Source organism: Lissotriton vulgaris, chromosome 4_1, assembly GCF_964263255.1.
Source record: "Lissotriton vulgaris chromosome 4_1, aLisVul1.2, whole genome shotgun sequence".
Taxonomy (NCBI): domain Eukaryota; kingdom Metazoa; phylum Chordata; class Amphibia; order Caudata; family Salamandridae; genus Lissotriton; species Lissotriton vulgaris.
Genome location: NC_141691.1, coordinates 1,300,885,857 through 1,300,911,757, shown reverse-complemented (window position 1 = coordinate 1,300,911,757; position 25,901 = coordinate 1,300,885,857). Strand labels below are relative to the sequence as shown.

Below are 25,901 nucleotides of genomic sequence, written 5' to 3'. Positions count from 1 at the left end.
AAAGTCATATTAGTTTCTTCATGTTGATATTATATATTTATAACTTCATGGTAAACCTCTGAAATTAAGCTTTCCAAATCTCCCGTGTTAACTATCATTAGCACTTCTTCATATGCTGGACTTCCAGGCAAGTGTGAATAATGACCTGTTAGCTCAGATGGTTAGAGCGTGGTGCTAATAACGCCAAGGTCACAGGTTCGACCCCTGTACAGGCCAAGTTTGATTGTTTGAAAAAAGGTTAATTTTTCTTGTGGCTCATTTTTGACTGTTTATCACCTTGGATCAAACGCTGCTTGAAGGATTGGATGAATACATTTGATATAGTTGTAGAAATAATTATTATTCTGAAAGCTCCTGGAATATCTATTAATGGTTCTAAGTTCTAACGCCAAGTAACTAAATCTCTTATTTATTGCAATTTATTGAGGTCATTTTTGTTTTGTCTTGTTGATGAAATATAAAGATAGTATGAATGTAAACAGCTGAATATAAGCTTTCCAACTATCTCGGGTTAACAATCGGTATCACTTCATCATCTGCTATTTCTTCAATAGTATGCTATATATTTATTGAGCCTATTAGTTTAGTCTTTAGAGCATAAAGTTAAAAAATGCCAAGGACATACTTTCAGTCATCGCCAAGCCAATACTTGATGCTCCTTTAATGTTGAAAATAGATGTATTTTCTTCTGTATCATGTGTATCTCTATATTTATTTTGAGGGGAAGCTGATAGAATGATTAAATGAATCAATTGCATATAGGTGATGAATTGTTATTTATTGCCAAAACACATGAAAAAAGCATTAATAGTTTCAAGTTCTAACACTAAGTATGAAAATCTCTTTTGTATTGTAATTTTTTTAAAGTCATATTAGTTTCTTCATGTTGATATTATATATTTATAACTTCATGGTAAACCTCCGAAATTAAGCTTTCCGAATCTCCCGGGTTATCATTAGCACTTCTTCATATGCTGGACTTCCAGGAACTTGTGCAAAATGGCCCGTTAGCTCAGATTGTTAGAGCGTGGTGCTAATAACGCCAAGGTCACAGATTCGATCCCTGTACAGGCCAAGTTTACTTATTTGAAAAAAGATTAATTTTTATTGTGTCTCATTTTTGACTGTTTATCACCTTGGATCAAACGCTGCTTGAAGGATTGAATGAATACATTTGATATAGTTGTAGAAATAATTATTATTCTAAAAGCTCCTGGAATATCTATTAATGGTTCTAAGTTCTAACGCCAAGTAACTAAATCTCTTATTTATTGCAATTTATTGAGGTCATTTTTGTTTTGTCTTGTTGATGAAATATAAAGATAGTATGAATGTAAACAGCTGAATATAAGCTTTCCAACTATCCCGGGTTAACAATCGGTATCACTTCATCATCTGCTATTTCTTCAATAGTATGCTATATATTTATTGAGCCTATTAGTTTAGTCTTTAGAGCATAAAGTTAAAAAATGCCAAGGACATACTTTCAATCAGTCTCCAAACCAATACTTGATGCTCCTTTAATGTTGAAAATAGATGTATTTTCTTCTGTATCATGTGTATCTCTATATTTATTTTGAGGGGAAGCTGATAGAATGATTAAATGAATCAATTGCATATAGGTGATGAATTGTTATTTATTGCCAAAACACATGAAAAAAGCATTAATAGTTTCAAGTTCTAACAGTAAGTATGAAAATCTCTTTTGTATTGTAATTTTTTTAAAGTCATATTAGTTTCTTCATGTTGATATTATATATTTATAACTTCATGGTAAACCTCCGAAATTAAGCTTTCCGAATCTCCCGGGTTATCATTAGCACTTCTTCATATGCTGGACTTCCAGGAACTTGTGCAAAATGGCCCGTTAGCTCAGATTGTTAGAGCGTGGTGCTAATAACGCCAAGGTCACAGGTTCGATCCCTGTACAGGCCAAGTTTAATTATTTGAAAAAAGATTAATTTTTCTTGTGTCTCATTTTTGACTGTTTATCACCTTGGATCAAACGCTGCTTGAAGGATTGGATGAATACATTTGATATAGTTGTTGAATTAATTATTATTCTGAAAGCTCCTGGAATATCTATTAATGGTTCTAAGTTCTAACGCCAAGTAACTAAATCTCTTATTTATTGCAATTTATTGAGGTCATTTTTGTTTTGTCTTGTTGATGAAATATAAAGATAGTAAGAATGTAAACAGCTGAATATAAGCTTTCCAACTATCCCGGGTTAACAGTCGGTAGCACTTCATCATCTGCTATTTCTTCAATAGTATGCTATATATTTATTGAGCCTATTAGTTTAGTCTTTGGAGCATAAAGTTAAAAATGCCAAGGACATACTTTCAATCAGTCTCCAAACCAATACTTGATGCTCCTTTAATGTTGAAAATAGATGTATTTTCTTCTGTATCATGTGTATCTCTATATTTATTTTGAGGGGAAGCTGATAGAATGATTAAATGAATCAATTGCATATAGGTGATGAATTGTGATTTATTGCTAAAACACATGGAAAAAACATTAATGGTTCTAAGTTCTAACACTAAGTATGAAAATCTCTCTCGTATTGTAATTCTTTTAAAGTCATATTAGTTTCTTCATGTTGAAATTATATATTTATAACTTCATGGTAAACCTCTGAAATTAAGCTTTCCAAATCTCCTGGGTTAACTATCATTAGCACTTCTTCATATGCTGGACTTCCAGGAACTTGTGCAAAATGGCCTGTTAGCTCAGATGGTTAGAGCGTGGTGCTAATAACGCCAAGGTCACAGGTTCGATCCCTGTACATGCCAAGTTTAATTATTTGAAAAAAGATTAATTTTTCTTGTGTCTCATTTTTGACTGTTTATAACCTTGGATCAAACGCTGCTTGAAGGATTGGATGAATACATTTGATATAGTTGTAGAATTAATTATTATTCTGAAAGCTCCTGGAATATCTATTAATGGTTCTAAGTTCTAACACCAAGTAACTGAGTCTCTATTTATTGCAATTTATTGAGGTCATGTTTGTTTTGTCTTGTTGATGAAATATAAAGATAGTATGAATGTAAACAGCTGAATATAAGCTTTCCAACTATCCCGGGTTAACAATCGGTAGCACTTCATCATCTGCTATTTCTTCAATAGTATGCTATATATTTAGTGAGCCTAGTAGTTTAGTCTTTAGAGCATAAATTTAAAAATGCCAAGGACATGCTTTCAATCAGTCTCCAAGCCAATACTTGATGCTCCTTTAATGTTGAAAATAGATGTATTTTCTTCTGTATCATGTGTATCTCTATATTTCCTTTGAGGGGAAGCTGATAGAATGATTAAATTAATCAATTGCATATATGTGATGAATTGTTATTTATTGCTAAAACACATGGAAAAAACATTAATGGTTCTAAGTTCTAACACTAAGTATGAAAATCTCTTTTGTATAGTAATTTTTTTAAAGTCATATTAGTTTCTTCATGTTGATATTATATATTTATAACTTCATGGTAAACCTCTGAAATTAAGCTTTCCAAATCTCCCGTGTTAACTATCATTAGCACTTCTTCACATGCTGGACTTCCAGGAATTTGTGCACAAGGCCTGTTAGCACAGATGGTTAGAGCTTGGTGCTAATAATGCCAAGGTCAAAGGTTCGATCCCTGTACAGGCCAAGTTTAATTGTTTGAAAAAAGATTAATTTTTCTTGTGTCTCATTTTTGACTGATTATCACCTTGGATCAAACGCTGCTTGAAGGATTGGATGAATACATTTGATATAGTTGTAGAAATAATTATTATTCTGAAAGCTCCTGGAATATCTATTAATGGTTCTAAGTTCTAACGCAAAGTAACTAAATCTCTTATTTATTGCAATTTATTGAGGTCATTTTTGTTTTGTCTTGTTGATGAAATATAAAGATAGTATGAATGTAAACAGCTGAATATAAGCTTTCCAACTATCCTGGGATAACAATCGGTAGCACTTCATCATCTGCTATTTCTTCAATAGTATGCTATATATTTATTGAGCCTATTAGTTTAGTCTTTAGAGCATAAAGCTAAGAATGTCAAGGACATACTTTCAATCAGTCTCCAAGCCAATACTTGATGCTCCTTTAATGTTGAAAATAGATGTATTTTCTTCTGTATCATGTGTATGTCTATATTTCCTTTGAGGGGAAGCTGATAGAATGATTAGATGATTCAATTGCATATAGGTGATGAATTGTTATTTATTGCCAAAACACATGAAAAAAGCATTAATAGTTTCAAGGTCTAACACTAAGTATGAAAATCTCTTTTGTATTGTAATTTTTTTAAAGTCATATTAGTTTCTTCATGTTGATATTATATATTTATAACTTCATGGTAAACCTCCGAAATTAAGCTTTCCAAATCTCCCAGGTTATCATTAGCACTTCTTCATATGCTGGACTTCCAGGAACTTGTGCAAAATGGCCTGTTAGCTCAGATGGTTAGAGCGTGGTGCTAATAACGCCAAGGTCACAGGTTCGATCCCTGTACAGGCCAAGTTTAATTATTTGAAAAAAGATTACTTTTTCTTGTGTCTCATTTTTGACTGTTTATCACCTTGGATCAAACGCTGCTTGAAGGATTGGATGAATACATTTGATATAGTTGTAGAATTAATTATTATTTTGAAAGCTCCTGGAATATCTATTAATGGTTCTAAGTTCTAACGCCAAGTAATTAAATCTCTTATTTATTGCAATTTATTGAGGTCACTTTTGTTTTGTCTTGTTGATGAAATATAAAGATAGTATGAATGTAAACAGCTGAATATAAGCTTTCCAACTATCCCGGGTTAACAATCGGTAGCACTTCATCATTTGCTATTTCTTCAATAGTATGCTATATATTTATTGAGCCTATTAGTTTAGTCTTTAGAGCATAAAGTTGAAAATGCCAAGGACATACTTTCAATCAGTCTCCAAGCCAATACTTGATGCTCCTTTAATGTTGAAAATAGATGTATTTTCTTCTGTATCATGTGTATGTCTATATTTCCTTTGAGGGGAAGCTGATAGAATGATTAGATGATTCAATTGCATATAGGTGATGAATTGTTATTTATTGCTAAAACACATGGAAAAAACAGTAATGGTTCTAAGTTCTAACACTAAGTATGAAAATCTTTTTTGTATAGTAATTTTTTTAAAGTCATATTAGTTTCTTCATGTTGAAATTATATATTTATAACTTCATGGTAAACCTCTGAAATTAAGCTTTCCAAATCTCCTGGGTTAACTATCATTAGCACTTCTTCATATGCTGGACTTCCAGGAACTTGTGCAAAATGGCCTGTTAGCTCAGATGGTTAGAGCGTGGTGCTAATAACGCCAAGGTCACAGGTTCGATCCCTGTACAGGCCAAGTTTAATTATTTGAAAAAAGATTAATTTTTCTTGTGTCTCATTTTGACTGTTTATCACCTTGGATCAAACGCTGCTTGAAGGATTGGATGAATACATTTGATATAGTTGTAGAATTAATTATTATTTTGAAAGCTCCTGGAATATCTATTAATGGTTCTAAGTTCTAACGCCAAGTAATTAAATCTCTTATTTATTGCAATTTATTGAGGTCACTTTTGTTTTGTCTTGTTGATGAAATATAAAGATAGTATGAATGTAAACAGCTGAATATAAGCTTTCCAACTATCCCGGGTAAACAATCGGTAGCACTTCATCATTTGCTATTTCTTCAATAGTATGCTATATATTTATTGAGCCTATTAGTTTAGTCTTTAGAGCATAAAGTTAAAAATGCCAAGGACATACTTTCAATCAGTCTCCAAGCCAATACTTGATGCTCCTTTAATGTTGAAAATAGATGTATTTTCTTCTGTATCATGTGTATGTCTATATTTCCTTTGAGGGGAAGCTGATAGAATGATTAGATGATTCAATTGCATATAGGTGATGAATTGTTATTTATTGCTAAAACACATGGAAAAAACATTAATGGTTCTAAGTTCTAACACTAAGTATGAAAATCTCTTTTGTATTGTAATTTTTTTAAAGTCATATTAGTTTCTTCATGTTGAAATTATATATTTATAACTTCATGGTAAACCTCTGAAATTAAGCTTTCCAAATCTCCTGGGTTAACTATCATTAGCAATTCTTCATATGCTGGACTTCCAGGAACTTGTGCAAAATGGCCTGTTAGCTCAGATGGTTAGAGATTGGTGCTAATAAAGCCAAGGTCACAGGTTCGATCCCTGTACAGGCCAAGTTTAATTGTTTGAAAAAAGATTAATTTTTATTGTGTCTCATTTTTGACTGTTTATCACCTTGGATCAAACGCTGCTTGAAGGATTGGATGAATACATTTGATATAGTTGTAGGAATAATTATTATTCTAAAAGCTCCTGGAATATCTATTAATGGTTCTAAGTTCTAACGCCAAGTAACTAAATCTCTTATTTATTGCAATTTATTGAGGTCATTTTTGTTTTGTCTTGTTGATGAAATATAAAGATAGTATGAATGTAAACAGCTGAATATAAGCTTTCCAACTATCCCGGGTTAACAATCGGTATCACTTCATCATCTGCTATTTCTTCAATAGTATGCTATATATTTATTGAGCCTATTAGTTTAGTCTTTAGAGCATAAAGTTAAAAAATGCCAAGGACATACTTTCAATCAGTCTCCAAGCCAATACTTGATGCTCCTTTAATGTTGAAAATAGATGTATTTTCTTCTTTATCATGTGTATCTCTATATTTATTTTGAGGGGAAGCTGATAGAATGATTAATTGAATCAATTGCATATAGGTGATGAATTGTTATTTATTGCCAAAACACATGAAAAAAGCATTAATAGTTTCAAGTTCTAACACTAAGTATGAAAATCTCTTTTGTATTGTAATTTTTTTAAAGTCATATTAGTTTCTTCATGTTGATATTATATATTTATAACTTCATGGTAAACCTCTGAAATTAAGCTTTCCAAATCTCCCGGGTTAACTATCATTAGCACTTCTTCATATGCTGGACTTCCAGGCAAGTGTGAATAATGACCTGTTAGCTCAGATGGTTAGAGCGTGGTGCTAATAACGCCAAGGTCACAGGTTCGATGCCTGTACAGGCCAAGTTTAATTGTTTAAAAAAAGATTAATTTTTCTTGTGTCTCATTTTTGACTGTTTATCACCTTGGATCAAACGCTGCTTGAAGGATTGGATGAATACATTTGATATAGTTGTAGAATTAATTATTATTCTGAAAGCTCCTGGAATATCTATTAATGGTTCGATGTTCTAACGACAAGTAACTAAATCTCTTATTTATTGCAATTTATTGAGGTCATTTTTCTTTTGTCCTGTTGATGAAATATAAAGATAGTATGAATGTAAACAGCTGCATATAAGCTTTCCAACTATCCCAGGTTAACAATCAGTAGCACTTCATCATCGGCTATTTCTTCAATAGTATGCTATATATTTAGTGAGCCTATTAGTTTTGTCTTTAGAGCATAAAGTTAAAAATGCCAAGGACATACTTACAATCCGTCTCCAAGCCAATACTTGATGCTCCTTTAACCCCTTCCGTGCGGCCGCGATTTTCCCCATGTGCGGCCGCCGGCCGAACACGGGCGGGCCATGACGAACCCCAGCCGTCATCAGCACACGAGCACCGTAGTGCATGACGGCTGGGGTTCGTCACCAGCATAGAAGAGGTTAATGTTGAAAATAGATGTATTTTCTTCTGTATCATGTGTATCTCTATATTTCCTTTGAGAGGAAGCTGATAGAATAATTAAATGAATCAATTGCATATAGGTGATGAATTGTTATTTATTGCTAAAACACATGGAAAAAACATTAATGGTTCTAAGTTCTACACTAAGTATGACAATCTCTTTTGTATTGTAATTTTTTTAAAGTCATATTAGTTTCTTCATGTTGATATTATATATTTATAACTTCATGGTAAATCTCTGAAATTAAGCTTTCCAAACCTCCCGGGTTAACTATCATTAGCACTTCTTCATATGCTAGACTTCCAGGAATTTTTGCAAAATGGCCTGTTAGCTCAGATGGTTAGAGTGTGGTGCTAATAACGCCAAGGTCACAGGTTCGTCCCTGTACAGGCCAAGGTTAATTGTTTAAAAAAGATTAATTTTTCTTGTGTCTCATTTTTGACTGTTTATCACCTTGGATCAAACGCTGCTTGAAGGATTGGATGAATACCTTTGATATAGTTGCAGAATTAATTATTATTCTGAAAGCTCCTGGAATATCTATTAATGGTTCTAAGTTCTAACGCCAAGTAATTAAATCTCTTATTTATTGCAATTTATTGAGGTCATTTTTGTTTTGTCTTGTTGATGAAATATAAAGATAGTATGAATGTAAACAGCTGAATATAAGCTTTCCAACTATCCCGGGTTAACAATCGGTAGCACTTCATCATCTGCTATTTCTTCAATAGTATGCTATATATTTAGTGAGCCTAGTAGTTTAGTCTTTAGAGCATAAAGTTAAAAATGCCAAGGACATGCTTTCAATCAGTCTCCAAGCCAATACTTGATGCTCCTTTAATGTTGAAAATAGATGTATTTTCTTCTGTATCATGTGTATCTCTATATTTCCTTTGAGGGGAAGCTGATAGAATGATTAAATTAATCAATTGCATATAGGTGATGAATTGTTATTTATTGCTAAAACACATGGAAAAAACATTAATGGTTCTAAGTTCTAACACTAAGTATGATAATCTCTTTTGTATTGTAATTTTTTTAAAGTCATATTAGTTTCTTCATGTTGATATTATATATTTATAACTTCATGGTACCCCTCTGAAATTAAGCTTTCCAAATCTCCCTGGTTAACTATCATTAGTTCTTCTTCATATGCTGGACTTCCAGGAATTTGTGCACAATGGCCTGTTAGCACAGATTGTTAGAGCTTGGTGCTAATAATGCCAAGGTCAAAGGTTCGATCCCTGTACAGGCCAAGTTTAATTGTTTGAAAAAAGATTAATTTTTCTTGTGTCTCATTTTTGACTGATTATCACCTTGGATCAAACGCTGCTTGAAGGATTGGATGAATACATTTGATATAGTTGTAGAAATAATTATTATTCTGAAAGCTCCTGGAATATCTATTAATGGTTCTAAGTTCTTACGCAAAGTAACTAAATCTCTTATTTATTGCAATTTATTGAGGTCATTTTTGTTTTGTCTTGTTGATGAAATATAAAGATAGTATGAATGTAAACAGCTGAATATAAGCTTTCCAACTATCCCGGGATAACAATCGGTAGCACTTCATCATCTGCTATTTCTTCAATAGTATGCTATATATTTATTGAGCCTATTAGTTTAGTCTTTAGAGCATAAAGCTAAAAATGTCAAGGACATACTTTCAATCAGTCTCCAAGCCAATACTTGATGCTCCTTTAATGTTGAAAATAGATGTATTTTCTTCTGTATCATGTGTATGTCTATATTTCCTTTGAGGGGAAGCTGATAGAATGATTAGATGATTCAATTGCATATAGGTGATGAATTGTTATTTATTTCCAAAACACATGAAAAAAGCATTAATAGTTTCAAGTTCTAACACTAAGTATGAAAATCTCTTTTGTATTGTAATTTTTTTAAAGTCATATTAGTTTCTTCATGTTGATATTATATATTTATAACTTCATGGTAAACCTCCGAAATTAAGCTTTCCAAATCTCCTGGGTTATCATTAGCACTTCTTCATATGCTGGACTTCCAGGAACTTGGGCAAAATGGCCTGTTAGCTCAGATGGTTAGAGCGTGGTGCTAATAACGCCAAGGTCACAGGTTCGATACCTTTACAGGCCAAGTTTAATTGTTTGAAAAAAGATTACTTTTTCTGGTGTCTCATTTTTGACTGTTTATCACCTTGGATCAAACGCTGCTTGAAGGATTGGATGAATACATTTGATATAGTTGCAGAATTAATTATTATTCTGAAAGCTCCTGGAATATCTATTAATGGTTCTAAGTTCTAACGCCAAGTAACTAAATCTCTTATTTATTGCAATTTATTGAGGTCATTTTTGTTTTGTCTTGTTGATGAAATATAAAGATAGTATGAATGTAAACAGCTGAATATAAGCTTTCCAACTATCCCGGGTTAACAATCGGTAGCACTTCATCATCTGCTATTTCTTCAATAGTATGCTATATATTTATTGAGCCTATTAGTTTAGTCTTTAGAGCATAAAGTTAAAAATGCCAAGGACATACTTTCAATCAGTCTCCAAGCCAATACTTGATGCTCCTTTAATGTTGAAAATAGATGTATTTTCTTCTGTATCATGTGTATCTCTATATTTATTTTGAGGGGAAGCTGATAGAATGATTAAATGAATCAATTGCATATAGGTGATGAATTGTTATTTATTGCTAAAACACATGGAAAAAACATTAATGGTTCTAAGTTCTAACACTAAGTATGAAAATCTCTCTCGTATTGTAATTCTTTTAAAGTCATATTACTTTCTTCATGTTGATATTATATATTTATAACTTCATGGTAAACCTCTGAAATTAAGCTTTCCAAATCTCCCGGGTTAACTATCATTAGCACTTCTTCATATGCTGGACTTCCAGCAATTTGTACAAAATGGCCTGTTAGCTCAGATGGTTAGAGCGTGGTGCTAATAATGCGAAGGTCACGGGTTCGATCCCTGTACAGGCCAAGTTTAATTGTTTGAAAAAAGATTAATTTTTCTTGTGTCTCATTTTTGACTGTTTATCACCTTGGATCAAACGCTGCTTGAAGGATTGGATGAATACATTTGATATAGTTGTAGAATTAATTATTATTCTGAAAGCTCCTGGAATATCTATTAATGGTTCTAAGTTCTAACGCCAAGTAACTGAGTCTCTTATTTATTGCAATTTATTGAGGTCATGTTTGTTTTGTCTTGTTGATGAAATATAAAGATAGTATGAATGTAAACAGCTGAATATAAGCTTTCCAACTATCCCGGGTTAACAATCGGTAGCACTTCATCATCTGCTATTTCTTCAATAGTATGCTATATATTTAGTGAGCCTAGTAGTTTAGTCTTTAGAGCATAAAGTTAAAAATGCCAAGGACATGCTTTCAATCAGTCTCCAAGCCAATACTTGATGCTCCTTTAATGTTGAAAATAGATGTATTTTCTTCTGTATCATGTGTATCTCTATATTTCCTTTGAGGGGAAGCTGATAGAATGATTAAATTAATCAATTGCATATAGGTGATGAATTGTTATTTATTGCTAAAACACATGGAAAAAACATTAATGGTTCTAAGTTCTAACACTAAGTATGATAATCTCTTTTGTATTGTAATTTTTTTAAAGTCATATTAGTTTCTTCATGTTGATATTATATATTTATAACTTCATGGTACCCCTCTGAAATTAAGCTTTTCAAATCTCCCTGGTTAACTATCATTATCTCTTCTTCATATGCTGGACTTCCAGGAATTTGTGCACAATTGCCTGTTAGCACAGATTGTTAGAGCTTGGTGCTAATAATGCCAAGGTCAAAGGTTCGATCCCTGTACAGGCCAAGTTTAATTGTTTGAAAAAAGATTAATTTTTCTTGTGTCTCATTTTTGACTGATTATCACCTTGGATCAAACGCTGCTTGAAGGATTGGATGAATACATTTGATATAGTTGTAGAAATAATTATTATTCTGAAAGCTCCTGGAATATCTATTAATGGTTCTAAGTTCTTACGCAAAGTAACTAAATCTCTTATTTATTGCAATTTATTGAGGTCATTTTTGTTTTGTCTTGTTGATGAAATATAAAGATAGTATGAATGTAAACAGCTGAATATAAGCTTTCCAACTATCCCGGGATAACAATCGGTAGCACTTCATCATTTGCTATTTCTTCAATAGTATGCTATATATTTATTGAGCCTATTAGTTTAGTCTTTAGAGCATAAAGCTAAAAATGTCAAGGACATACTTTCAATCAGTCTCCAAGCCAATACTTGATGCTCCTTTAATGTTGAAAATAGATGTATTTTCTTCTGTATCATGTGTATGTCTATATTTCCTTTGAGGGGAAGCTGATAGAATGATTAGATGATTCAATTGCATATAGGTGATGAATTGTTATTTATTTCCAAAACACATGAAAAAAGCATTAATAGTTTCAAGTTCTAACACTAAGTATGAAAATCTCTTTTGTATTGTAATTTTTTTAAAGTCATATTAGTTTCTTCATGTTGATATTATATATTTATAACTTCATGGTAAACCTCCGAAATTAAGCTTTCCAAATCTCCCGGGTTATCATTAGCACTTCTTCATATGCTGGACTTCCAGGAACTTGGGCAAAATGGCCTGTTAGCTCAGATGGTTAGAGCGTGGTGCTAATAACGCCAAGGTCACAGGTTCGATCCCTGTACAGGCCAAGTTTAATTATTTGAAAAAAGATTAATTTTTCTTGTGTCTCATTTTTGACTGTTTATCACCTTGGATCAAACGCTGCTTGAAGGATTGGATGAATACATTTGATATAGTTGTAGAATTAATTATTATTTTGAAAGCTCCTGGAATATCTATTAATGGTTCTAAGTTCTAATGCCAAGTAATTAAATCTCTTATTTATTGCAATTTATTGAGGTCACTTTTGTTTTGTCTTGTTGATGAAATATAAAGATAGTATGAATGTAAACAGCTGAATATAAGCTTTCCAACTATCCCGGAATAACAATCGGTAGCACTTCATCATTTGCTATTTCTTCAATAGTATGCTAAATATATTTATTGAGCCTATTAGTTTAGTCTTTAGAGCATAAAGGTAAAAATGCCAAGGACATACTTTCAATCAGTCTCCAAGCCAATACTTGATGCTCCTTTAATGTTGAAAATAGATGTATTTTCTTCTGTATCATTTGTATGTCTATATTTCCTTTGAGGGGAAGCTGATAGAATGATTAGATGATTCAATTGCATATAGGTGATGAATTGTTATTTATTGCTAAAACACATGGAAAAAACATTAATGGTTCTAAGTTCTAACACTAAGTATGAAAATCTCTTTTGTATTGTAATTTTTTTAAAGTCATATTAGTTTCTTCATGTTGAAATTATATATTTATAACTTCATGGTAAACCTCTGAAATTAAGCTTTCCAAATCTCCTGGGTTAACTATCATTGGCACTTCTTCATATGCTAGACTTCCATGAATTTGTGCAAAATGGCCTTTTAGCTCAGATGGTTAGAGCGTGGTGCTAATAACGCCAAGGTCAGAGGTTCGATACCTGTACAGGCCAAGTTTAATTGTTTGAAAATAGATTAATTTTTCTTGTGTCTCATTTTTGACTGTTTATCACCTTGGATCAAACGCTGCTTGAAGGATTGGATGAATACATTTGATATAGTTGTAGAAATAATTATTATTATGAAAGCTCCTGGAATATCTATTAATGGTTCTAAGTTCTAATGCCAAGTAACTAAATCTCTTATTTATTGCAATTTATTGAGGTCATTTTTGTTTTGTCTTGTTGATGAAATATAAAGATAGTATGAATGTAAACAGCTGAATATAAGCTTTCCAACTATCCCGGGTTAACAATCGGTAGCACTTCATCATCTGCTATTTCTTCAATAGTATGCTATATATTTATTGAGCCTATTAGTTTAGTCTTTAGAGCATAAAGTTAAAAATACCAAGGACATACTTTCAATCAGTCTCCAAGCCAATACTTGATGCTCCTTTAATGTTGAAAATAGATGTATTTTCTTCTGTATCATGTTTATCTCTATATTTATTTCGAGGGGAAGCTGATAGAATGATTAAATGAATCAATTGCATATAGGTGATGAATTTTTATTTATTGCTAAAACACATGGAAAAAACATTAATGGTTCTAAGTTCTAACACTAAGTATGAAAATCTCTCTCGTATTGTAATTTTTTTAAAGTCATATTAGTTTCTTCATGTTGATATTATATATTTATAACTTCATGGTAAACCTCGGAAATTAAGCTTTCCAAATCTCCCGGGTTAACTATCATTAGCACTTCTTCATATGCTGGACTTCCAGGAACATGTGCAAAATGGCCTGTTAGCTCAGATGGTTAGAGCGTGGTGCTAATAACGCCAAGGTCACAGGTTCGATACCTTTACAGGCCAAGTTTAATTGTTTGAAAAAAGATTACTTTTTCTGGTGTCTCATTTTTGACTGTTTATCACCTTGGATCAAACGCTGCTTGAAGGATTGGATGAATACATTTGATATAGTTGCAGAATTAATTATTATTCTGAAAGCTCCTGGAATATCTATTAATGGTTCTAAGTTCTAACGCCAAGTAACTAAATCTCTTATTTATTGCAATTTATTGAGGTCATTTTTATTTTGTCTTGTTGATGAAATATAAAGATAGTATGAATGTAAACAGCTGAATATAAGCTTTCCAACTATCCCGGGTTAACAATCGGTAGCACTTCATCATCTGCTATTTCTTCAATAGTATGCTATATATTTATTGAGCCTATTAGTTTAGTCTTTAGAGCATAAAGTTAAAAATACCAAGGACATACTTTCAATCAGTCTCCAAGCCAATACTTGATGCTCCTTTAATGTTGAAAATAGATGTATTTTCTTCTGTATCATGTGTATCTCTATATTTATTTTGAGGGGAAGCTGATAGAATGATTAAATGAATCAATTGCATATAGGTGATGAATTTTTATTTATTGCTAAAACACATGGAAAAAACATTAATGGTTCTAAGTTCTAACACTAAGTATGAAAATCTCTCTCGTATTGTAATTTTTTTAAAGTCATATTAGTTTCTTCATGTTGATATTATATATTTATAACTTCATGGTAAACCTCGGAAATTAAGCTTTCCAAATCTCCCGGGTTAACTATCATTAGCACTTCTTCATATGCTGGACTTCCAGGATCTTGTGCAAAATGGCCTGTTAGCTCAGATGGTTAGAGCGTGGTTCTAATAACGCCAAGGTCACAGGTTCGATCCCTGTACAGGCCACGTATAATTGTTTGAAAAAAGATTAATTTTTCTTGTGTCTCGTTTTTGACTGTTTATCACCTTGGATCGGATTTATGACGGTACCACGCGTACTTTGACAACGCGTACAGTTACAACGCTACTTTTACCACGCAAGTCGTTACAACGACTTGCGTGGAGGGGCGCTGGATAGTAAATTATTTAATTTACTATTCCAACTCCAGTCCCCGTGGACTCTAGGGAAAGAAGTTGGATAGTAAATTAAAGTATTTACTATCCTGGAGCGCCCCCCAGCGCATTTCGTTGTAAAGACCTGTGTGGTAAAAGTAGCGTTCTAACGGTACCGCGTTGTAAAATATGCGTGGTAACCGTTGCATACCCCTTGGATCAAACACTGCTTGAAGGATTGGATGAATACATTTGATATAGTTGTAGAATTAATTATTATTCTGAAAGCTCCAGGAAAATCTATTAATGGTTGTAAGTTCTAACGCCAAGTAACTAAATCTCTTATTTATTGCAATTTATTGAGGTCATTTTTGTTTTGTCTTGTTGATGAAATATAAAGATAGTATGAATGTAAACAGCTGAATAAAAGCTTTCCAACTATCCCGGGTTAACAATCGGTAGCACTTCATCATCTGCTATTTCTTCAATAGTATGCTATATATTTATTGAGCCTATTAGTTTAGTCTTTAGAGCATAAAGTTAAAATGCCAAGGACATGCTTTCAATCAGTCTCCAAGCCAATACTTGATGCTCCTTTAATGTTGAAAATAGATGTATTTTCTTCTGTATCATGTGTATCTCTATATTTCCTTTGAGGGGAAGCTGATAGAATGGTTAAATGAGTCAATTGCATATAAGTGATGAATTGTTATTTATTGCTAAAACACATGGAAAAAACATTAATGGTTCTAAGTTCTAACACTAAGTATGAAAATCTCTTTTGTATTGTAATTCTTTTAAAGTCATATTAGTTTCTTCATGTTGATATTATATATTTATAACTTCATGGTAAACCTCCGAAATTAAGCTTTCCAAATCTCCCGGGTTATCATTAGCACTTCTTCATATGCTGGACTTCCAGGAACTTGTGCAAAGTGGCCCGTTAGCTCAGATGGTTAGAGCGTGGTGCTAATAACGCCAAGGTCACAGGTTCGATCCCTGTACAGGCCAAGTTTAATTATTTGAAAAAAGATTAATTTTTCTTGTGTCTCATTTTTGACTGTTTATCACCTTGGATCAAACGCTGCTTGAAGGATTGGATGAATACATTTGATATAGTTGTAGAATTAATTATTATTCTGAAAGCTCCTGGAATATCTATTAATGGTTCTAAGTTCTAACGCCAAGTAACTGAGTCTCTTATTTATTGCAATTTATTGAGGTCATGTTTGTTTTGTCTTGTTGATGAAATATAAAGATAGTATGAATGTAAACAGCTGAATATAAGCTTTCCAACTATCCCGGGTTAACAATCGGTAGCACTTCATCATCTGCTATTTCTTCAATAGTATGCTATATATTTAGTGAGCCTAGTAGTTTAGTCTTTAGAGCATAAAGTTAAAAATGCCAAGGACATGCTTTCAATCAGTCTCCAAGCCAATACTTGATGCTCCTTTAATGTTGAAAATAGATGTATTTTCTTCTGTATCATGTGTATCTCTATATTTCCTTTGAGGTGAAGCTGATAGAATGATTAAATTAATCAATTGCATATAGGTGATGAATTGTTATTTATTGCTAAAACACATGGAAAAAATATTAATGGTTCTAAGTTCTAACACTAAGTATGAAAATCTCTCTCGTATTGTAATTTTTTTAAAGTCATATTAGTTTCTTCATGTTGATATTATATATTTATAACTTCATGGTAAACCTCGGAAATTAAGCTTTCCAAATCTCCCGGGTTAACTATCATTAGCACTTCTTCATATGCTAGACTTCCAGGAATTTGTGCAAAATGGCCTGTTAGCTCAGATGGTTAGAGCGTGGTGCTAATAACGCCAAGGTCACAGGTTCGATACCTGTACAGGCCAAGTTTAATTGTTTGAAAAAAGATTAATTTTTCTTGTGTCTCATTTTTGACTGTTTATCACCTTGGATCAAACGCTGCTTGAAGGATTGGATGAATACATTTGATATAGTTGTAGAAATAATTATTATTCTGAAAGCTCCTGGAATATCTATTATTGGTTCTAAGTTCTAATGCCAAGTAACTAAATCTCTTATTTATTGCAATTTATTGAGGTCATTTTTGTTTTGTCTTGTTGATGAAATATAAAGATAGTATGAATGTAAACAGCTGAATATAAGCTTTCCAACTATCCCGGGTTAACAATCGGTAGCACTTCATCATCTGCTATTTCTTCAATAGTATGCTATATATTTATTGAGCCTATTAGTTTAGTCTTTAGAGCATAAAGTTAAAAATACCAAGGACATACTTTCAATCAGTCTCCAAGCCAATACTTGATGCTCCTTTAATGTTGAAAATAGATGTATTTTCTTCTGTATCATGTTTATCTCTATATTTATTTCGAGGGGAAGCTGATAGAATGATTAAATGAATCAATTGCATATAGGTGATGAATTTTTTATTTATTGCTAAAACACATGGAAAAAACATTAATGGTTCTAAGTTCTAACACTAAGTATGAAAATCTCTCTCGTATTGTAATTTTTTTAAAGTCATATTAGTTTCTTCATGTTGATATTATATATTTATAACTTCATGGTAAACCTCGGAAATTAAGCTTTCCAAATCTCCCGGGTTAACTATCATTAGCACTTCTTCATAGGCTGGACTTCCAGGAATTTGTGCAAAATGGCCTGTTAGCTCAGATGGTTAGAGCGTGGTGCTAATAACGCCAAGATCACAGGTTCGATACCTTTACAGGCCAAGTTTAATTGTTTGAAAAAAGATTACTTTTTCTGGTGTCTCATTTTTGACTGTTTATCACCTTGGATCAAACGCTGCTTGAAGGATTGGATGAATACATTTGATATAGTTGCAGAATTAATTATTATTCTGAAAGCTCCTGGAATTATTAATGGTTCTAAGTTCTAACGCCAAGTAACTAAATCTCTTATTTATTGCAATTTATTGAGGTCATTTTTGTTTTGTCTTGTTGATGAAATATAAAGATAGTATGAATGTAAACAGCTGAATATAGGCTTTCCAACTATCCCGGGTTAACAATCGGTAGCACTTCATCATCTGCTATTCCTTCAATAGTATGCTATATATTTATTGAGCCTATTAGTTTAGTCTTTAGAGCATAAAGTTAAAAATACCAAGGACACACTTTCAATCAGTCTCCAAGCCAATACTTGATGCTCCTTTAATGTTGAAAATAGATGTATTTTCTTCTGTATCATGTGTATCTCTATATTTATTTTGAGGGGAAGCTGATAGAATGATTAAATGAATCAATTGCATATAGGTGATGAATTTTTATTTATTGCTAAAACACATGGAAAAAACATTAATGGTTCTAAGTTCTAACACTAAGTATGAAAATCTCTCTCGTATTGTAATTTTTTTAAAGTCATATTAGTTTCTTCATGTTGATATTATATATTTATAACTTCATGGTAAACCTCGGAAATTAAGCTTTCCAAATCTCCCGGGTTAACTATCATTAGCACTTCTTCATAGGCTGGACTTCCAGGATCTTGTGCAAAATGGCCTGTTAGCTCAGATGGTTAGAGCATGGTGCTAATAACGCCAAGGTCACAGGTTCGATCCCTGTACAGGCCACGTATAATTGTTTGAAAAAAGATTAATTTTTCTTGTGTCTCGTTTTTGACTGTTTATCACCTTGGATCGGATGTATGACGGTACCACGCGTACTTTGACAATGCGTACAGTTACAACGCTACTTTTACCACGCAAGTCGTTACAACGACTTGCGTGGAGGGGCGCTGGATAGTAAATTAGTTAATTTACTATTCCAACTCCAGTCCCTGTGGACTCTAGGGAAAGGAGTTGGATAGTAAATTAAAGTATTTACTATCCTGGAGCGCCCCCCAGCGCATTTCGTTGTAAAGACCTGTGTGGTAAAAGTAGCGTTCTAACGGTACCGCGTTGTAAAATATGCGTGGTAACCGTTGCATACCCCTTGGATCAAACACTGCTTGAAGGATTGGATGAATACATTTGATATAGTTGTAGAATTAATTATTATTCTGAAAGCTCCAGGAAAATCTATTAATGGTTCTAAGTTCTAACGCCAAGTAACTAAATCTCTTATTTATTGCAATTTATTGAGGTCATTTTTGTTTTGTCTTGTTGATGAAATATAAAGATAGTATGAATGTAAACAGCTGAATATAAGCTTTCCAACTATCCCGGGTTAACAATCGGTAGCACTTCATCATCTGCTATTTCTTCAATAGTATGCTATATATTTATTGAGCCTATTAGTTTAGTCTTTAGAGCATAAAGTTAAAATGCCCAGGACATGCTTTCAATCAGTCTCCAAGCCAATACTTGATGCTCCTTTAATGTTGAAAATAGATGTATTTTCTTCTGTATCATGTGTATCTCTATATTTCCTTTGAGGGGAAGCTGATAGAATGGTTAAATGAGTCAATTGCATATAAGTGATGAATTGTTATTTATTGCTAAAACACATGGAAAAAACATTAATGGTTCTAAGTTCTAACACTAAGTATGAAAATCTCTTTTGTATTGTAATTCTTTTAAAGTCATATTAGTTTCTTCATGTTGATATTATATATTTATAACTTCATGGTAAACCTCCGAAATTAAGCTTTCCGAATCTCCCGGGTTATCATTAGCACTTCTTCATATGCTGGACTTCCAGGAACTTGTGCAAAGTGGCCCGTTAGCTCAGATGGTTAGAGCGTGGTGCTAATAACGCCAAGGTCACAGGTTCGATCCCTGTACAGGCCAAGTTTAATTATTTGAAAAAAGATTAATTTTTCTTGTGTCTCATTTTTGACTGTTTATCACCTTGGATCAAACGCTGCTTGAAGGATTGGATGAATACATTTGATATAGTTGTTGAATTAATTATTATTCTGAAAGCTCCTGGAATATCTATTAATGGTTCTAAGTTCTAACGCCAAGTAACTAAATCTCTTATTTATTGCAATTTATTGAGGTCATTTTTGTTTTGTCTTGTTGATGAAATATAAAGATAGTATGAATGTAAACAGCTGAATATAAGCTTTCCAACTATCCCGGGTTAACAATCGGTAGCACTTCATCATCTGCTATTTCTTCAATAGTATGCTATATATTTATTGAGCCTATTAGTTTAGTCTTTAGAGCATAAAGTTAAAAATGCCAAGGACATACTTTCAATCAGTCTCCAAGCCAATACTTGATGCTCCTTTAATGTTGAAAATAGATGCATTTTCTTCTGTATCATGTGTATCTCTATATTTATTTTGAGGGGAAGCTGATAGAATGATTAAATGAATCAATTGCATATAGGTGATGAATTGTTATTTATTGCTAAAACACATGGAAAAAACATTAATGGTTCTAAGTTCTAACACTAAGTATGAAAATCTCTCTCGTATTGTAATTCTTTTAAAGTCATATTACTTTCTTCATGTTGATATTATATATTTATAACTTCATGGTAAACCTCTGAAATTAAGCTTTCCAAATCTCCCGGGTTAACTATCATTAGCACTTCTTCATATGCTGGACTTCCAGCAATTTGTACAAAATGGCCTGTTAGCTCAGATGGTTAGAGCGTGGTGCTAATAATGCCAAGGTCACAGGTTCGATCCCTGTACAGGCCAAGTTTAATTGTTTGAAAAAAGATTAATTTTTCTTGTGTCTCATTTTTGACTGTTTATCACCTTGGATCAAACGCTGCTTGAAGGATTGGATGAATACATTTGATATAGTTGTAGAATTATTTATTATTCTGAAAGCTCCTGGAATATCTATTAATGGTTCTAAGTTCTAACGCCAAGTAACTGAGTCTCTTATTTATTGCAATTTATTGAGGTCATGTTTGTTTTGTCTTGTTGATGAAATATAAAGATAGTATGAATGTAAACAGCTGAATATAAGCTTTCCAACTATCCCGGGTTAACAATCGGTAGCACTTCATCATCTGCTATTTCTTCAATAGTATGCTATATATTTAGTGAGCCTAGTAGTTTAGTCTTTAGAGCATAAAGTTAAAAATGCCAAGGACATGCTTTCAATCAGTCTCCAAGCCAATACTTGATGCTCCTTTAATGTTGAAAATAGATGTATTTTCTTCTGTATCATGTGTATCTCTATATTTCCTTTGAGGTGAAGCTGATAGAATGATTAAATTAATCAATTGCATATAGGTGATGAATTGTTATTTATTGCTAAAACACATGGAAAAAATATTAATGGTTCTAAGTTCTAACACTAAGTATGAAAATCTCTTTTGTATTGTAATTTTTTTAAAGTCATATTAGTTTCTTCATGTTGATATGATATATTTATAACTTCATGGTACCCCTCTGAAATTAAGCTTTCCAAATCTCCCTGGTTAACTATCATTAGCTCTTCTTCATATGCTGGACTTCCAGGAATTTGTGCACAATGGCCTGTTAGCACAGATGGTTATAGCTTGGTGCTAATAATGCCAAGGTCAAAGGTTCGATCCCTGTACAGGCCAAGTTTAATTTTTGAAAAAAGATTAATTTTTCTTGTGTATCATTTTTGACTGATTATCACCTTGGATCAAACGCTGCTTGAAGGATTGGATGAATACATTTGATATAGTTGTAGAAATAATTATTATTCTGAAAGCTCCTGGAATATCTATTAATGGTTCTAAGTTCTAACGCAAAGTAACTAAATCTCTTATTTATTGCAATTTATTGAGGTCATTTTTGTTTTGTCTTGTTGATGAAATATAAAGATAGTATGAATGTAAACAGCTGAATATAAGCTTTCCAACTATCCCGGGATAACAATCGGTAGCACTTCATCATCTGCTATTTCTTCAATAGTATGCTATATATTTATTGAGCCTATTAGTTTAGTCTTTAGAGCATAAAGCTAAAAATGTCAAGGACATACTTTCAATCAGTCTCCAAGCCAATACTTGATGCTCCTTTAATGTTGAAAATAGATGTATTTTCTTCTGTATCATGTGTATGTCTATATTTCCTTTGAGGGGAAGCTGATAGAATGATTAGATGATTCAATTGCATATAGGTGATGAATTGTTATTTATTGCCAAAACACATGAAAAAAGCATTAATAGTTTCAAGTTCTAACACTAAGTATGAAAATCTCTTTTGTATTGTAATTTTTTTAAAGTTATATTAGTTTCTTCATGTTGATATTATATATTTATAACTTCATGGTAAACCTCCGAAATTAAGTTTTCCAAATCTCCCGGGTTATCATTAGCACTTCTTCATATGCTGGACTTCCAGGAACTTGTGCAAAATGGCCTGTTAGCTCAGATGGTTAGAGCGTGGTGCTAATAACGCCAAGGTCACAGGTTCCATCCCTGTACAGGCCAAGTTTAATTATTTGAAAAAAGATTAATTTTTCTTGTGCCTCATTTTTGACTGTTTATCACCTTGGATCAAACGCTGCTTGAAGGATTGGATGAATACATTTGATATAGTTGTAGAATTAATTATTATTTTGAAAGCTCCTGGAATATCTATTAATGGTTCTAAGTTCTAACGCCAAGTAATTAAATCTCTTATTTATTGCAATTTATTGAGGTCACTTTTGTTTTGTCTTGTTGATGAAATATAAAGATAGTATGAATGTAAACAGCTGAATATAAGCTTTCCAACTATCCCGGAATAACAATCGGTAGCACTTCATCATTTGCTATTTCTTCAATAGTATGCTATATATTTATTGAGCCTATTAGTTTAGTCTTTAGAGCATAAAGTTAAAAATGCCAAGGACATACTTTCAATCAGTCTCCAAGCCAATACTTGATGCTCCTTTAATGTTGAAAATAGATGTATTTTCTTCTGTATCATTTGTATGTCTATATTTCCTTTGAGGGGAAGCTGATAGAATGATTAGATGATTCAATTGCATATAGGTGATGAATTTTCATTTATTGCTAAAACACATGGAAAAAACATTAATGGTTCTAAGTTCTAACACTAAGTATGAAAATCTCTCTCGTATTGTAATTTTTTTAAAGTCATATTAGTTTCTTCATGTTGATATTATATATTTATAACTTCATGGTAAACCTCGGAAATTAAGCTTTCCAAATCTCCCGGGTTAACTATCATTAGCACTTCTTCATATGCTGGACTTCCAGGAACTTGTGCAAAATGGCCTGTTAACTCAGATGGTTAGAGCGTGGTGCTAATAACGCCAAGGTCACAGGTTTGATCCCTGTACAGGCCACGTTTAGTTGTTTGAAAAAAGTTTAATTTTTCTTGTGTCTCGTTTTTGACTGTTTATCACCTTGGATCGGATGTATGACGGTACCACGCGTACTTTGACAACGCGTACAGTTACAACGCTACTTTTACCACGCAAGTCGTTACAACGACTTGCGTGGAGGGGCGCTGGATAGTAAATTATTTAATTTACTATTCCAACTCCAGTCCCCGTGGACTCTAGGGAATGGAGTTGGATAGTAAATTAAAGTATTTACTATCCTGGAGCGCCCCCCAGCGCATTTCGTTGTAACGACCTGCGTGGTAAAAGTAGCGTTCTAACGGTACCGCGTTGTAAAATATGCGTGGTAACCGTTGCATACCCCTTGGATCAAACGCTGCTTGAAGGATTGGATGAATACATTTGATATAGTTGTAGAATTAATTATTATTCTGAAAGCTCCAGGAATATCTATTAATGGTTCTAAGTTCTAACGCCAAGTAACTAAATCTCTTATTTATTGCAATTTATTGAGGTCATTTTTGTTTTGGCTTGTTGATGAAATATAAAGATAGTATGAATGTAAACAGCTGAATATAAGCTTTCCAACTATCCTGGGTTAACAATCGGTAGCATTTCATCATCTGCTATTTCTTCAATAGTATGCTATATATTTATTGAGCCTATTAGTTTAGTCTTTAGCGCATAAAGTTAAAAATGCCAAGGACATGCTTTCAATCAGTCTCCAAGCCAATACTTGATGCTCCTTTAATGTTGAAAATAGATGTATTTTCTTCTGTATCATGTGTATCTCTATATTTCCTTCGAGGGGAAGCTGATAGAATGGTTAAATGAGTCAATTGCATATAAGTGATGAATTGTTATTTATTGCTAAAACACATGGAAAAAACATTAATGGTTCTAAGTTCTAACACAAAGTATGAAAATCTCGTTTGTATTGTAATTCTTTTAAAGTCATATTAGTTTCTTCATGTTGATATTATATATTTATAACTTCATGGTAAACCTCCGAAATTAAGCTTTCCGAATCTCCCGGGTTATCATTAGCACTTCTTCATATGCTGGACTTCCAGGAAGTTGTGCAAAATTGCCCATTAGCTCAGATGGTTAGAGCGTGGTGCTAATAACGCCAAGGTCACAGGTTCGATCCCTGTACAGGCCAAGTTTAATTATTTGAAAAAAGATTAATTTTTCTTGTGTCTCATTTTTGACTGTTTATCACCTTGGATCAAACGCTGCTTGAAGGGTTGGATGAATACATTTGATATAGTTGTTGAATTAATTATTATTCTGAAAGCTCCTGGAATATCTATTAATGGTTCTAAGTTCTAACGCCAAGTAACTAAATCTCTTATTTATTGCAATTTATTGAGGCCATTTTTGTTTTGTCTTGTTGATGAAATATAAAGATAGTATGAATGTAAACAGCTGAATTTAAGCTTTCCAACTATCCCGGGTTAACAATCGGTAGCACTTCATCATCTGCTATTTCTTCAATAGTATGCTATATATTTATTGAGCCTATTAGTTTAGTCTTTAGAGCATAAAGTTAAAAATGCCAAGGACATACTTTCAATCAGTCTCCAAGCCAATACTTGATGCTCCTTTAATGTTGAAAATAGATGTATTTTCTTCTGTATCATGTGTATCTCTATATTTATTTTGAGGGGAAGCTGATAGAATGATTAAATGAATCAATTGCATATAGGTGATGAATTGTTATTTATTGCTAAAACACATGGAAAAAACATTAATGGTTCTAAGTTCTAACACTAAGTATGAAAATCTCTCTCGTATTGTAATTCTTTTAAAGTCATATTAGTTTCTTCATGTTGATATTATATATTTATAACTTCATGGTAAACCTCTGAAATTAAGCTTTCCAAATCTCCCGGGTTAACTATCATTAGCACTTCTTCATATGCTGGACTTCCAGCAATTTGTACAAAATGGCCTGTTAGGTCAGATGGTTAGAGCGTGGTGCTAATAACGCCAAGGTCACAGGTTCGATCCCTGTACAGGCGAAGTTTAATTGTTTGAAAAAAGATTAATTTTTCTTGTGTCTCATTTTTGACTGTTTATCACCTTGGATCAAACGCTGCTTGAAGGATTGGATGAATACATTTGATATAGTTGTAGAATTAATTATTATTCTGAAAGCTCCTGGAATATCTATTAATGGTTCTAAGTTCTAATGCCAAGTAACTGAGTCTCTTATTTATTGCAATTTATTGAGGTCATGTTTGTTTTGTCTTGTTGATGAAATATAAAGATAGTATGAATGTAAACAGCTGAATATAAGCTTTCCAACTATCCCGGGTTAACAGTCGGTAGCACTTCATCATCTGCTATTTCTTCAATAGTATGCTATATATTTAGTGAGCCTAGTAGTTTAGTCTTTAGAGCGTAAAGTTAAAAATGCCAAGGACATGCTTTCAATCAGTCTCCAAGCCAATACTTGATGCTCCTTTAATGTTGAAAATAGATGTATTTTCTTCTGTATCATGTGTATCTCTATATTTCCTTTGAGGGGAAGCTGATAGAATG

The 25,901-nt window shown here is 32.7% G+C and overlaps 4 non-coding genes across 4 annotated transcripts; all 4 read left to right on the top strand.

Annotated features, from left to right (window-relative positions):
• The first annotated feature begins 4,444 nt into the window (after positions 1-4,444).
• On the top strand, positions 4,445-4,518 carry TRNAI-AAU (transfer RNA isoleucine (anticodon AAU)). Its single transcript has one exon. It is a non-coding gene; the product is annotated as a tRNA-Ile (tRNA).
• A 789-nt stretch (positions 4,519-5,307) lies between these two features.
• TRNAI-AAU (transfer RNA isoleucine (anticodon AAU)) lies at positions 5,308-5,381 on the top strand. The gene has a single exon. It is a non-coding gene; the product is annotated as a tRNA-Ile (tRNA).
• A 6,961-nt stretch (positions 5,382-12,342) lies between these two features.
• On the top strand, positions 12,343-12,416 carry TRNAI-AAU (transfer RNA isoleucine (anticodon AAU)). Its single transcript has one exon. It is a non-coding gene; the product is annotated as a tRNA-Ile (tRNA).
• Positions 12,417-18,678: 6,262 nt separating this feature from the next.
• On the top strand, positions 18,679-18,752 carry TRNAI-AAU (transfer RNA isoleucine (anticodon AAU)). Its single transcript has one exon. It is a non-coding gene; the product is annotated as a tRNA-Ile (tRNA).
• Positions 18,753-25,901: the final 7,149 nt, after the last annotated feature.